The following is a 16,317-nucleotide window of genomic DNA, read 5'->3' on the forward strand; positions in this document are numbered from 1 at the left end:
AGTTAAACCATACTTTTGATTGAGCAGATCTGAACACTCTTTCTGTAGAAAATGCAACTGGACATTTGGAGCGCTAAGAGCGTAGTAGTGGAAAAAGGAATATATTCAAATATAAACTACACAGAAGCATTCTGTGAAACTTCTTTCTGATCTGAGCATTCAGCTAACAGATTTAAACCATAATTTTGATTGAGCAGTTTTGAAACACTCTGTCTGTAGAAAATGCAACTGGACATTCGTAGCGCTAAGTGGGTAATAGTGGAAAAAAGAATATGTTCAAACATAAACTACACAGAAGCATTGTATGAAACTTCTTTCTGTTCTGTGCATTCAACTAACAGAGTTGAACCTTACTTTTGATTGAGCCGTTCTGAAACACTCTTTCTGTAGAAACTGCAATTGGACATTCTGAGCGCAAAGAAGCCTATATTGGGAAAAATATGTCTACAAATAAAAACTACAGAGAAGAATTGTGTGCAACTTCTTTCTGTTCTGTTTGTTCAACTAAAAGTGTTGAACCTTAGTTTTGATTGAGCCGTTCTGTAACAGTCTTTCTGTAGAAAACGCAAGTGGAGATTCGGAGCGCTAAGAGGGTAATAGTGGAAAAAGGAATGTCTCCAAATATAAACTACACAGAATCATTCTGTGAAACTTCTTTCTGATCTGTGCATTCAGCTAACAGAGTTAAACCATACTTTTGATTGAGCAGATCTGAACACTCTTTCTGTTGAAAATGCAACTGGACATTTCGAGCGCTAAGAGAGTAGTAGTGGAAAAAGGAATATATTCAAATATAAACTACACAGAAGCATTCTGTGAAACTTCTTTCTGATCTGAGCATTCAGCTAACAGAGTTAAACCATACTTTTGATTGAGCAGTTTTGAAACACTCTGTCTGTAGAAAAAGCAACTGGACATTCGTAGCGCTAAGTGGGTAATAGTGGAAAAAAGAATATGTTCAAATATAAACTACACAGAAGCATTGTATGAAACTTCTTTCTGTTCTGTGCATTCAACTAACAGAGTTGAACCTTACTTTTGATTGAGCCTTTCTGAAACACTCTTTCTGTAGAAACTGCAATTGGACATTCTGAGCGCTAAGAGGCCTCTATTGGGAAAAATAATATCTTCAAATAAAAACTACACAGAAGCATTGTGTGAAACTTATTTCTGATATGTTCATTAAGCTAACAGAGTTAAACCATACTTTTGATTGCGCAGTTCTGAACACTCTTTCTGTAGAAAATGCAAGTGGACATTCGGAGCGCTAAGAGGGTAATAGTGGAAAAAGGAATATATTCAAATATAAACTACACAGTAGCATTCTGTGAAAATTCTTTCTGTTCTGTGCATTCAACTAACAGAGTTGAACCTTACTTTTGATTGAGCCTTTCTGAAACACTCTTTCTGTAGAAACTGCAATTGGACATGCTAAGCGCTAAGAGGCCTACATTGGGAAAAAGAATATCTTCAAATAAAAAGTACACAGATGCATTCTGTGAAACTTATTTCTGATCTGTAAATTCAGTTAACAGAGATAAAACATATTTTTGATTGAGCAGTTATGAAACACTCTTTTTGTAGAAAATGCAAGTGGAGATTCGGAGCGCTAAGTGGGTAATAGTGGAAAAAGGAATATCATCAAATATAAACTACACAGAATCATTCGGTGAAACTTCTTTCTGATCTGTGCATTCAGCTAACAGAGTTAAACCATACTTTTGATTGAGCAGATCTGAACACTCTTTCTGTAGAAAATGCAACTGGACATTTGGAGCGCTAAGAGCGTAGTAGTGGAAAAAGGAATATATTCAAATATAAACTACACAGAAGCATTCTGTGAAACTTCTTTCTGATCTGAGCATTCAGCTAACAGATTTAAACCATACTTTTGATTGAGCAGTTTTGAAACACTCTGTCTGTAGAAAATGCAACTGGACATTCGTAGCGCTAAGTGGGTAATAGTGGAAAAAAGAATATGTTCAAACATAAACTACACAGAAGCATTGTATGAAACTTCTTTCTGTTCTGTGCATTCAACTAACAGAGTTGAACCTTACTTTTGATTGAGCCGTTCTGAAACACTCTTTCTGTAGAAACTGCAATTGGACATTCTGAGCGCTAAGAGGCCTATATTGGGAAATAGAATGTCTACAAATAAAAACTACACAGAAGAATTGTGTGAAACTTCTTTCTGTTCTGTTTGTTCAACTAAAAGAGTTGAACCTTAGTTTTGATTGAGCCGTTCTGAAACACTCTTTCTGTAGAAAATGCAAGTGGAGATTCGGAGCGTTAATAGGGTAATAGTGGAAAAAGGAATGTCTTCAAATATAAACTACACAGAATCATTCTGTGAAACTTCTTTCTGATCTGTGCATTCAGCTAACAGAGTTAAACCATACTTTTGATTGAGCAGATCTGAACACTCTTTCTGTAGAAAATGCAACTGGACATTTGGAGCGCTAAGAGAGTAGTAGTGGACAAAGGAATATATACAAATATAAACTACACAGAAGCATTCTGTGAAACTTCTTTCTGATCTGAGCATTCAGCTAACAGAGTTAAACCATAATTTTGATTGAGCAGTTTTGAAACACTCTGTCTGTAGAAAATGCAACTGGACATTCGTAGCGCTAAGTGGGTAATAGTGGAAAAAAGAATATGTTCAAATATAAACTACACAGAAGCATTGTATGAAACTTCTTTCTGTTCTGTGCATTCAACTAACAGAGTTGAACCTTACTTTTGATTGAGCCGTTCTGAAACACTCTTTCTGTAGAAACTGCAATTGGACATTCTGAGCGCAAAGAAGCCTATATTGGGAAAAATATGTCTACAAATAAAAACTACAGAGAAGAATTGTGTGAAACTTCTTTCTGTTCTGTTTGTTCAACTAAAAGTGTTGAACCTTAGTTTTGATTGAGCCGTTCTGTAACAGTCTTTCTGTAGAAAACGCAAGTGGAGATTCGGAGCGCTAAGAGGGTAATAGTGGAAAAAGGAATGTCTCCAAATATAAACTACACAGAATCATTCTGTGAAACTTCTTTCTGATCTGTGCATTTAACTAACAGAGTTAAACCATACTTTTGATTGAGCAGATCTGAACACTCTTTCTGTAGAAAATGCAACTGGACATTTGGAGCGCTAAGAGAGTAGTAGTGGAAAAAGGAATATATTCAAATATAAACTACACAGAAGCATTCTGTGAAACTTCTTTCTGATCTGAGCATTCAGCTAACAGAGTTAAACCATACTTTTGATTGAGCAGTTTTGAAACACTCTGTCTGTAGAAAATGCAACTGGACATTCGTAGCGCTAAGTGGGTAATAGTGGAAAAAATAATATGTTCAAATATAAACTACACAGAAGCATTGTATGAAACTACTTTCTGTTCTGTGCATTCAACTAACAGAGTTGAACCTTACTTTTGATTGAGCCTTTCTGAAACACTCTTTCTGTAGAAACTGCAATTGGACATTCTGAGCGCTAAGAGGCCTCTATTGGGAAAAATAATATCTTCAAATAAAAACTACACAGAAGCATTGTGTGAAACTTATTTCTGATATGTTCATTAAGCTAACAGAGTTAAACCATGCTTTTGATTGCGCAGTTCTGAACACTCTTTCTGTAGAAAATGCAAGTGGACATTCGGAGCGCTAAGAGGGTAATAGTGGAAAAAGGAATATATTCAAATATAAACTACACAGTAGCATTCTGTGAAAATTCTTTCTGTTCTGTGCATTCAACTAACAGAGTTGAACCTTACTTTTGATTGAGCCGTTCTGAAACACTCTTCCTGTAGAAACTGCAATTGGACATGCTAAGCGCTAAGAGGCCTACATTGGGAAAAAGAATGTCTTCAAATAAAAACTACACAGATGCATTCTGTGAAACTTATTTCTGATCTGTAAATTCAGTTAACAGAGATAAAACATATTTTTGATTGAGCAGTTATGAAACACTCTTTTTGTAGAAAATGCAAGTGGAGATTCGGAGCGCTAAGAGGGTAATAGTGGAAAAAGGAATGTCTTCAAATATAAACTACACAGAATCATTCGGTGAAACTTCTTTCTGATCTGTGCATTCAGCTAACAGAGTTAAACCATACTTTTGATTGAGCACATCTGAACACTCTTTCTGTTGAAAATGCAACTGGACATTTGGAGCGCTAAGAGCGTAGTAGTGGAAAAAGGAATATATTCAAATATAAACTACACAGTAGCATTCTGTGAAACTTCTTTCTGATCTGAGCATTCAGCTAACAGAGTTAAACCATACTTTTGATTGAGCAGTTTTGAAACACTCTGTCTGTAGAAAATGCAAATGGACATTCGTAGCGCTAAGTGGGTAATAGTGGAAAAAAGAATATGTTCAAATATAAACTACACAGAAGCATTGTATGAAACTTCTTTCTGTTCTGTGCATTCAACTAAGAGAGTTGAACCTTACTTTTGATTGAGCCGTTCTGAAACACTCTTTCTGTAGAAACTGCAATTGGACATTCTGAGCGCTAAGAGGCCTATATTGGGAAAAAGAATGTTTACAAATAAAAACTACACAGAAGCATTGTGTGAAACTTCTTTCTGTTCTGTTTGTTCAACTAAAAGAGTTGAACCTTAGTTTTGATTGAGCCGTTCTGAAACACTCTTTCTGTAGAAAACGCAACTGGAGATTCGGAGCGCTAAGAGGGTAATAGTGGAAAAAGGAATGTCTCCAAATATAAACTACACAGAATCATTCTGTGAAACTTATTTCTGATCTGTGCATTTAACTAACAGAGTTAAACCATACTTTTGATTGAGCAGATCTGAACACTCTTTCTGTAGAAAATGCAACTGGACATTTGGAGCGCTAAGAGAGTAGTAGTGGAAAAAGGAATATATTCAAATATAAACTACACAGAAGCATTCTGTGAAACTTCTTTCTGATCTGAGCATTCAGCTAACAGAGTTAAACCGTACTTTTGATTGAGCAGTTTTGAAACACTCTGTCTGTAGAAAATGCAACTGGACATTCGTAGCGCTAAGTGGGTAATAGTGGAAAAAAGAATATGTTCAAATATAAACTACACAGAAGCATTGTATGAAACTTCTTTCTGTTCTGTGCATTCAACTAACAGAGTTGAACCTTACTTTTGATTGAGCCTTTCTGAAACACTCTTTCTGTAGAAACTGCAATTGGACATTCTGAGCGCTAAGAGGCCTCTATTGGGAAAAATAATATCTTCAAATAAAAACTACACAGAAGCATTGTGTGAAACTTATTTCTGATATGTTCATTAAGCTAACAGAGTTAAACCATGCTTTTGATTGCGCACTTCTGAACACTCTTTCTGTAGAAAATGCAAGTGGACATTCGGAGCGCTAAGAGGGTAATAGTGGAAAAAGGAATATATTCAAATATAAACTACACAGTAGCATTCTGTGAAAATTCTTTCTGTTCTGTGCATTCAACTAACAGAGTTGAACCTTACTTTTGATTGAGCCGTTCTGAAACACTCTTTCTGTAGAAACTGCAATTGGACATGCTAAGCGCTAAGAGGCCTACATTGGGAAAAAGAATATCTACAAATAAAAACTACACAGATGCATTCTGTGAAACTTATTTCTGATCTGTAAATTCAGTTAACAGAGATAAAACATATTTTTGATTGAGCAGTTATGAAACACTCTTTTTGTAGAAAATGCAAGTGGAGATTCGGAGCGCTAAGAGGGTAATAGTTTAAAAAGGAATGTCTTCAAATATAAACTACACAGAATCATTCGGTGAAACTTCTTTCTGATCTGTGCATTCAGCTAACAGAGTTAAACCATACTTTTGATTGAGCACATCTGAACACTCTTTCTGTTGAAAATGCAACTGGACATTTGGAGCGCTAAGTGCGTAGTAGTGGAAAAAGGAATATATTCAAATATAAACTACACAGAAGCATTCTGTGAAACTTCTTTCTGATCTGAGCATTCAGCTAACAGAGTTATACCATACTTTTGATTGAGCAGTTTTGAAACACTCTGTCTGTACAAAATGCAACTGGACATTTGTAGCGCTAAGTGGGTAATAGTGGAAAAAAGAATATGTTCAAATATAAACTACACAGAAGCATTGTATGAAACTTCTTTCTGTTCTGTGCATTCAACTAACAGAGTTGAACCTTACTTTTGATTGAGCCGTTCTGAAACACTCTTTCTGTAGAAACTGCAATTGGACATTCTGAGCGCTAAGAGGCCTATATTGGGAAAAAGAATGTTTACAAATAAAAACTACACAGAAGCATTGTGTGAAACTTCTTTCTGTTCTGTTTGTTCAACTAAAAGAGTTGAACCTTAGTTTTGATTGAGCCGTTCTGAAACACTCTTTCTGTAGAAAATGCAAGTGGAGATTCGGAGCGCTAAGGGGGTAATAGTGGAAAAAGGAATGTCTCCAAATATAAACTACACAGAATCATTCGGTGAAACTTCTTTCTGATCTGTGCATTCAGCTAACAGAGTTAAACCATACTTTTGATTGAGCAGATCTGAACACTCTTTCTGTAGAAAATGCAACTGGACATTTGGAGCGCTAAGAGAGTAGTAGTGGACAAAGGAATATATACAAATATAAACTACACAGAAGCATTCTGTGAAACTTCTTTCTGATCTGAGCATTCAGCTAACAGAGTTAAACCATAATTTTGATTGAGCAGTTTTGAAACACTCTGTCTGTAGAAAATGCAACTGGACATTCGTAGCGCTAAGTGGGTAATAGTGGAAAAAAGAATATGTTCAAATATAAACTACACAGAAGCATTGTATGAAACTTCTTTCTGTTCTGTGCATTCAACTAACAGAGTTGAACCTTACTTTTGATTGAGCCGTTCTGAAACACTCTTTCTGTAGAAACTGCAATTGGACATTCTGAGCGCAAAGAAGCCTATATTGGGAAAAATATGTCTACAAATAAAAACTACAGAGAAGAATTGTGTGAAACTTCTTTCTGTTCTGTTTGTTCAACTAAAAGTGTTGAACCTTAGTTTTGATTGAGCCGTTCTGTAACAGTCTTTCTGTAGAAAACGCAAGTGGAGATTCGGAGCGCTAAGAGGGTAATAGTGGAAAAAGGAATGTCTCCAAATATAAACTACACAGAATCATTCTGTGAAACTTCTTTCTGATCTGTGCATTTAACTAACAGAGTTAAACCATACTTTTGATTGAGCAGATCTGAACACTCTTTCTGTAGAAAATGCAACTGGACATTTGGAGCGCTAAGAGAGTAGTAGTGGAAAAAGGAATATATTCAAATATAAACTACACAGAAGCATTCTGTGAAACTTCTTTCTGATCTGAGCATTCAGCTAACAGAGTTAAACCATACTTTTGATTGAGCAGTTTTGAAACACTCTGTCTGTAGAAAATGCAACTGGACATTCGTAGCGCTAAGTGGGTAATAGTGGAAAAAATAATATGTTCAAATATAAACTACACAGAAGCATTGTATGAAACTACTTTCTGTTCTGTGCATTCAACTAACAGAGTTGAACCTTACTTTTGATTGAGCCTTTCTGAAACACTCTTTCTGTAGAAACTGCAATTGGACATTCTGAGCGCTAAGAGGCCTCTATTGGGAAAAATAATATCTTCAAATAAAAACTACACAGAAGCATTGTGTGAAACTTATTTCTGATATGTTCATTAAGCTAACAGAGTTAAACCATGCTTTTGATTGCGCAGTTCTGAACACTCTTTCTGTAGAAAATGCAAGTGGACATTCGGAGCGCTAAGAGGGTAATAGTGGAAAAAGGAATATATTCAAATATAAACTACACAGTAGCATTCTGTGAAAATTCTTTCTGTTCTGTGCATTCAACTAACAGAGTTGAACCTTACTTTTGATTGAGCCGTTCTGAAACACTCTTTCTGTAGAAACTGCAATTGGACATGCTAAGCGCTAAGAGGCCTACATTGGGAAAAAGAATGTCTTCAAATAAAAACTACACAGATGCATTCTGTGAAACTTATTTCTGATCTGTAAATTCAGTTAACAGAGATAAAACATATTTTTGATTGAGCAGTTATGAAACACTCTTTTTGTAGAAAATGCAAGTGGAGATTCAGAGCGCTAAGAGGGTAATAGTGGAAAAAGGAATGTCTTCAAATATAAACTACACAGAATCATTCGGTGAAACTTCTTTCTGATCTGTGCATTCAGCTAACAGAGTTAAACCATACTTTTGATTGAGCACATCTGAACACTCTTTCTGTTGAAAATGCAACTGGACATTTGGAGCGCTAAGAGCGTAGTAGTGGAAAAAGGAATATATTCAAATATAAACTACACAGTAGCATTCTGTGAAACTTCTTTCTGATCTGAGCATTCAGCTAACAGAGTTAAACCATACTTTTGATTGAGCAGTTTTGAAACACTCTGTCTGTAGAAAATGCAAATGGACATTCGTAGCGCTAAGTGGGTAATAGTGGAAAAAAGAATATGTTCAAATATAAACTACACAGAAGCATTGTATGAAACTTCTTTCTGTTCTGTGCATTCAACTAAGAGAGTTGAACCTTACTTTTGATTGAGCCGTTCTGAAACACTCTTTCTGTAGAAACTGCAATTGGACATTCTGAGCGCTAAGAGGCCTATATTGGGAAAAAGAATGTTTACAAATAAAAACTACACAGAAGCATTGTGTGAAACTTCTTTCTGTTCTGTTTGTTCAACTAAAAGAGTTGAACCTTAGTTTTGATTGAGCCGTTCTGAAACACTCTTTCTGTAGAAAACGCAACTGGAGATTCGGAGCGCTAAGAGGGTAATAGTGGAAAAAGGAATGTCTCCAAATATAAACTACACAGAATCATTCTGTGAAACTTATTTCTGATCTGTGCATTTAACTAACAGAGTTAAACCATACTTTTGATTGAGCAGATCTGAACACTCTTTCTGTAGAAAATGCAACTGGACATTTGGAGCGCTAAGAGAGTAGTAGTGGAAAAAGGAATATATTCAAATATAAACTACACAGAAGCATTCTGTGAAACTTCTTTCTGATCTGAGCATTCAGCTAACAGAGTTAAACCGTACTTTTGATTGAGCAGTTTTGAAACACTCTGTCTGTAGAAAATGCAACTGGACATTCGTAGCGCTAAGTGGGTAATAGTGGAAAAAAGAATATGTTCAAATATAAACTACACAGAAGCATTGTATGAAACTTCTTTCTGTTCTGTGCATTCAACTAACAGAGTTGAACCTTACTTTTGATTGAGCCTTTCTGAAACACTCTTTCTGTAGAAACTGCAATTGGACATTCTGAGCGCTAAGAGGCCTCTATTGGGAAAAATAATATCTTCAAATAAAAACTACACAGAAGCATTGTGTGAAACTTATTTCTGATATGTTCATTAAGCTAACAGAGTTAAACCATGCTTTTGATTGCGCACTTCTGAACACTCTTTCTGTAGAAAATGCAAGTGGACATTCGGAGCGCTAAGAGGGTAATAGTGGAAAAAGGAATATATTCAAATATAAACTACACAGTAGCATTCTGTGAAAATTCTTTCTGTTCTGTGCATTCAACTAACAGAGTTGAACCTTACTTTTGATTGAGCCGTTCTGAAACACTCTTTCTGTAGAAACTGCAATTGGACATGCTAAGCGCTAAGAGGCCTACATTGGGAAAAAGAATGTCTACAAATAAAAACTACACAGATGCATTCTGTGAAACTTATTTCTGATCTGTAAATTCAGTTAACAGAGATAAAACATATTTTTGATTGAGCAGTTATGAAACACTCTTTTTGTAGAAAATGCAAGTGGAGATTCGGAGCGCTAAGAGGGTAATAGTTTAAAAAGGAATGTCTTCAAATATAAACTACACAGAATCATTCGGTGAAACTTCTTTCTGATCTGTGCATTCAGCTAACAGAGTTAAACCATACTTTTGATTGAGCACATCTGAACACTCTTTCTGTTGAAAATGCAACTGGACATTTGGAGCGCTAAGTGCGTAGTAGTGGAAAAAGGAATATATTCAAATATAAACTACACAGAAGCATTCTGTGAAACTTCTTTCTGATCTGAGCATTCAGCTAACAGAGTTATACCATACTTTTGATTGAGCAGTTTTGAAACACTCTGTCTGTACAAAATGCAACTGGACATTTGTAGCGCTAAGTGGGTAATAGTGGAAAAAAGAATATGTTCAAATATAAACTACACAGAAGCATTGTATGAAACTTCTTTCTGTTCTGTGCATTCAACTAACAGAGTTGAACCTTACTTTTGATTGAGCCGTTCTGAAACACTCTTTCTGTAGAAACTGCAATTGGACATTCTGAGCGCTAAGAGGCCTATATTGGGAAAAAGAATGTTTACAAATAAAAACTACACAGAAGCATTGTGTGAAACTTCTTTCTGTTCTGTTTGTTCAACTAAAAGAGTTGAACCTTAGTTTTGATTGAGCCGTTCTGAAACACTCTTTCTGTAGAAAATGCAAGTGGAGATTCGGAGCGCTAAGGGGGTAATAGTGGAAAAAGGAATGTCTCCAAATATAAACTACACAGAATCATTCGGTGAAACTTCTTTCTGATCTGTGCATTCAGCTAACAGAGTTAAACCATACTTTTGATTGAGCAGATCTGAACACTCTTTCTGTAGAAAATGCAACTGGACATTTGGAGCGCTAAGAGAGTAGTAGTGGAAAAAGGAATATATTCAAATATAAACTACACAGAAGCATTCTGTGAAACTTCTTTCTGATCTGAGCATTCAGCTAACAGAGTTAAACCATACTTTTGATTGAGCAGTTTTGAAACACTCTGTCTGTAGAAAATGCAACTGGACATTCGTAGCGCTAAGTGGGTAATAGTGGAAAAAAGAATATGTTCAAATATAAACTACACAGAAGCATTGTATGAAACTTCTTTCTGTTCTGTGCATTCAACTAACAGAGTTGAACCTTACTTTTGATTGAGCCTTTCTGAAACACTCTTTCTGTAGAAACTTCAATTGGACATTCTGAGCGCTAAGAGGCCTCTATTGGGAAAAATAATATCTTCAAATAAAAACTACACAGAAGCATTGTTTGAAACTTATTTCTGATATGTTCATTAAGCTAACAGAGTTAAACCATACTTTGAATTGCGCAGTTCTGAACACTCTTTCTGTAGAAAATGCAAGTGGACATTCGGAGCGCTAAGAGGGTAATAGTGGAAAAAGGAATATATTCAAATATAAACTACACAGTAGCATTCTGTGAAAATTCTTTCTGTTCTGTGCATTCAACTAACAGAGTTGAACCTTACTTTTGATTGAGCCGTTCTGAAACACTCTTTCTGTAGAAACTGCAATTGGACATGCTAAGCGCTAAGAGGCCTACATTGGGAAAAAGAATATCTTCAAATTAAAACTACACAGATGCATTCTGTGAAACTTATTTCTGATCTGTAAATGCAGTTAACAGAGATAAAACATATTTTTGATTGAGCAGTTATGAAACACTCTTTTTGTAGAAAATGCAAGTGGAGATTCGGAGCGCTAAGAGGGTAATAGTGGAAAAAGGAATGTCTTCAAATATAAACTACACAGAATCATTCGGTGAAACTTCTTTCTGATCTGTGCATTCAGCTAACAGAGTTAAACCATACTTTGATTGAGCACATCTGACCACTCTTTCTGTAGAAAATGCAACTGGACATTTGGAGCGCTAAGAGCGTAGTAGTGGAAAAAGGAATATATTCAAATATAAACTACACAGAAGCATTCTGTGAAACTTCTTTCTGATCTGAGCATTCAGCTAACAGAGTTAAACCACACTTTTGATTGAGCAGTTTTGAAACACTCTGTCTGTAGAAAATGCAACTGGACATTCGTAGCGCTAAGTGGGTAATAGTGGAAAAAAGAATATGTTCAAATATAAACTACACAGAAGCATTGTATGAAACTTCTTTCTGTTCTGTGCATTCAACTAACAGAGTTGAACCTTACTTTTGATTGAGCCGTTCTGAAACACTCTTTCTGTAGAAACGGCAATTGGACATTCTGAGCGCTAAGAGGCCTATATTGGGAAAAATAATGTCTACAAATAAAAACTACACAGAAGAATTGTGTGAAACTTCTTTCTGTTCTGTTTGTTCAACTAAAAGAGTTGAACCTTAATTTTGATTGAGCCGTTCTGAAACACTCTTTCTGTAGAAAATGCAAGTGGAGATTCGGAGCGCTAAGAGGGTAATAGTGGAAAAAGGAATGTCTCCAAATATAAACTACACAGAATCATTCTGTGAAACTTCTTTCTGATCTGTGCATTCAGCTAACAGAGTTAAACCATACTTTTGATTGAGCAGATCTGAACACTCTTTCTGTAGAAAATGCAACTGGACATTTGGAGCGCTAAGAGAGTAGTAGTGGAAAAAGGAATATATTCATATATAAACTACACAGAAGCATTCTGTGAAACTTCTTTCTGTTCTGAGCATTCAGCTAACAGAGTTAAACCATACTTTTGATTGAGCAGTTTTGAAACACTCTGTCTGTAGAAAATGCAACTGGACATTCGTAGCGCTAAGTGGGTAATAGTGGAAAAAAGAATATGTTCAAATATAAACTATACAGAAGCATTGTATGAAACTTCTTTCTGTTCTGTGCATTCAACTAACAGAGTTGAACCTTACTTTTGATTGAGCCTTTCTGAAACACTCTTTCTGTAGAAACTGCAATTGGACATTCTGAGCGCTAAGAGGCCTCTATTGGGAAAAATAATATCTTCAAATAAAAACTACACAGAAGCATTGTGTGAAACTTATTTCTGATATGTTCATTAAGCTAACAGAGTTAAACCATACTTTTGATTACGCAGTTCTGAACACTCTTTCTGTAGAAAATGCAAGTGGACATTCGGAGCGCTAAGAGGGTAATAGTGGATAATGGAATATATTCAAATATAAACTACACAGTAGCATTCTGTGAAAATTCTTTCTGTTCTGTGCATTCAACTAACAGAGTTGAACCTTACTTTTGATTGAGCCGTTCTGAAACACTCTTTCTGTAGAAACTGCAATTGGACATGCTAAGCGCTAAGAGGCCTACATTGGGAAAAAGAATATCTTCAAATAAAAACTACACAGATGCATTCTGTGAAACTTATTTCTGATCTGTAAATTCAGTTAACAGAGATAAAACATATTTTTGATTGAGCAGTTATGAAACACTCTTTTTGTAGAAAATGCAAGTGGAGATTCGGAGCGCTAAGAGGGTAATAGTGGAAAAAGGAATGTCTTCAAATATAAACTACACAGAATCATTCGGTGAAACTTCTTTCTGATCTGTGCATTCAGCTAACAGAGTTAAACCATACTTTTGATTGAGCACATCTGACCACTCTTTCTGTAGAAAATGCAACTGGACATTTGGAGCGCTAAGAGCGTAGTAGTGGAAAAAGTAATATATTCAAATATAAACTACACAGAAGCATTCTGTGAAACTTCTTTCTGATCTGAGCATTCAGCTAACAGAGTTAAACCATACTTTTGATTGAGCAGTTTTGAAACACTCTGTCTGTAGAAAATGCAACTGGACATTCGTAGCGCTAAGTGGGTAATAGTGGAAAAAAGAATATGTTCAAATATAAACTACACAGAAGCATTGTATGAAACTTCTTTCTGTTCTGTGCATTCAACTAACAGAGTTGAACCTTACTTTTGATTGAGCCGTTCTGAAACACTCTTTCTGTAGAAACGGCAATTGGACATTCTGAGCGCTAAGAGGCCTATATTGGGAACAAGAATGTCTACAAATAAAAACTACACAGAAGAATTGTGTGAAACTCCTTTCTGTTCTGTTTGTTCAACTAAAAGAGTTGAACCTTAATTTTGATTGAGCCGTTCTGAAACACTCTTTCTGTAGAAAATGCAAGTGGAGATTCGGAGCGCTAAGAGGGTAATAGTGGAAAAAGGAATGTCTCCAAATATAAACTGCACAGAATCATTCTGTGAAACTTCTTTCTGATCTGTGCATTCAGCTAACAGAGTTAAACCATACTTTTGATTGAGCAGATCTGAACACTCTTTCTGTAGAAAATGCAACTGGACATTTGGAGCGCTAAGAGAGTAGTAGTGGAAAAAGGAATATATTCAAATATAAACTACACAGAAGCATTCTGTGAAACTTCTTTCTGTTCTGAGCATTCAGCTAACAGAGTTAAACCATACTTTTGATTGAGCAGTTTTGAAACACTCTGTCTGTAGAAAATGCAACTGGACATTCGTAGCTCTAAGTGGGTAATAGTGGAAAAAAGAATATGTTCAAATATAAACTATACAGAAGCATTGTATGAAACTTCTTTCTGTTCTGTGCATTCAACTAACAGAGTTGAACCTTACTTTTGATTGAGCCTTTCTGAAACACTCTTTCTGTAGAAACTGCAATTGGACATTCTGAGCGCTAAGAGGCCTCTATTGGGAAAAATAATATCTTCAAATAAAAACTACACAGAAGCATTGTGTGAAACTTATTTCTGATATGTTCATTAAGCTAACAGAGTTAAACCATACTTTTGATTACGCAGTTCTGAACACTCTTTCTGTAGAAAATGCAAGTGGACATTCGGAGCGCTAAGAGGGTAATAGTGGATAATGGAATATATTCAAATATAAACTACACAGTAGCATTCTGTGAAAATTCTTTCTGTTCTGTGCATTCAACTAACAGAGTTGAACCTTACTTTTGATTGAGCCGTTCTGAAACACTCTTTCTGTAGAAACTGCAATTGGACATGCTAAGCGCTAAGAGGCCTACATTGGGAAAAAGAATATCTTCAAATAAAAACTACACAGATGCATTCTGTGAAACTTATTTCTGATCTGTAAATTCAGTTAACAGAGATAAAACATATTTTTGATTGAGCAGTTATGAAACACTCTTTTTGTAGAAAATGCAAGTGGAGATTCGGAGCGCTAAGAGGGTAATAGTGGAAAAAGGAATGTCTTCAAATATAAACTACACAGAATCATTCGGTGAAACTTCTTTCTGATCTGTGCATTCAGCTAACAGAGTTAAACCATACTTTTGATTGAGCACATCTGACCACTCTTTCTGTAGAAAATGCAACTGGACATTTGGAGCGCTAAGAGCGTAGTAGTGGAAAAAGGAATATATTCAAATATAAACTACACAGAAGCATTCTGTGAAACTTCTTTCTGATCTGAGCATTCAGCTAACAGAGTTAAACCATACTTTTGATTGAGCAGTTTTGAAACACTCTGTCTGTAGAAAATGCAACTGGACATTCGTAGCGCTAAGTGGGTAATAGTGGAAAAAAGAATATGTTCAAATATAAACTACACAGAAGCATTGTATGAAACTTCATTCTGTTCTGTGCATTCAACTAACAGAGTTGAACCTTACTTTTGATTGAGCCGTTCTGAAACACTCTTTCTGTAGAAACGGCAATTGGACATTCTGAGCGCTAAGAGGCCTATATTGGGAACAAGAATGTCTACAAATAAAAACTACACAGAAGAATTGTGTGAAACTCCTTTCTGTTCTGTTTGTTCAACTAAAAGAGTTGAACCTTAATTTTGATTGAGCCGTTCTGAAACACTCTTTCTGTAGAAAATGCAAGTGGAGATTCGGAGCGCTAAGAGGGTAATAGTGGAAAAAGGAGTGTCTCCAAATATAAACTACACAGAATCATTCTGTGAAACTTCTTTCTGATCTGTGCATTCAGCTAACAGAGTTAAACCATACTTTTGATTGAGCAGATCTGAACACTCTTTCTGTAGAAAATGCAACTGGACATTTGGAGCGCTAAGAGAGTAGTAGTGGAAAAAGGAATATATTCAAATATAAACTACACAGAAGCATTCTGTGAAACTTCTTTCTGTTCTGAGCATTCAGCTAACAGAGTTAAACCATACTTTTGATTGAGCAGTTTTGAAACACTCTGTCTGTAGAAAATGCAACTGGACATTCGTAGCGCTAAGTGGGTAATAGTGGAAAAAAGAATATGTTCAAATATAAACTATACAGAAGCATTGTATGAAACTTCTTTCTGTTCTGTGCATTCAACTAACAGAGTTGAACCTTACTTTTGATTGAGCCTTTCTGAAACACTCTTTCTGTAGAAACTGCAATTGGACATTCTGAGCGCTAAGAGGCCTCTATTGGGAAAAATAATATCTTCAAATAAAAACTACACAGAAGCATTGTGTGAAACTTATTTCTGATATGTTCATTAAGCTAACAGAGTTAAACCATACTTTTGATTGCGCAGTTCTGAACACTCTTTCTGTAGAAAATGCAAGTGGACATTCGGAGCGCTAAGAGGGTAATAGTGGAAAAAGGAATATA

This window comes from Symphalangus syndactylus, chromosome 15, assembly GCF_028878055.3.
Source record: "Symphalangus syndactylus isolate Jambi chromosome 15, NHGRI_mSymSyn1-v2.1_pri, whole genome shotgun sequence".
Lineage (NCBI taxonomy): Eukaryota > Metazoa > Chordata > Mammalia > Primates > Hylobatidae > Symphalangus > Symphalangus syndactylus.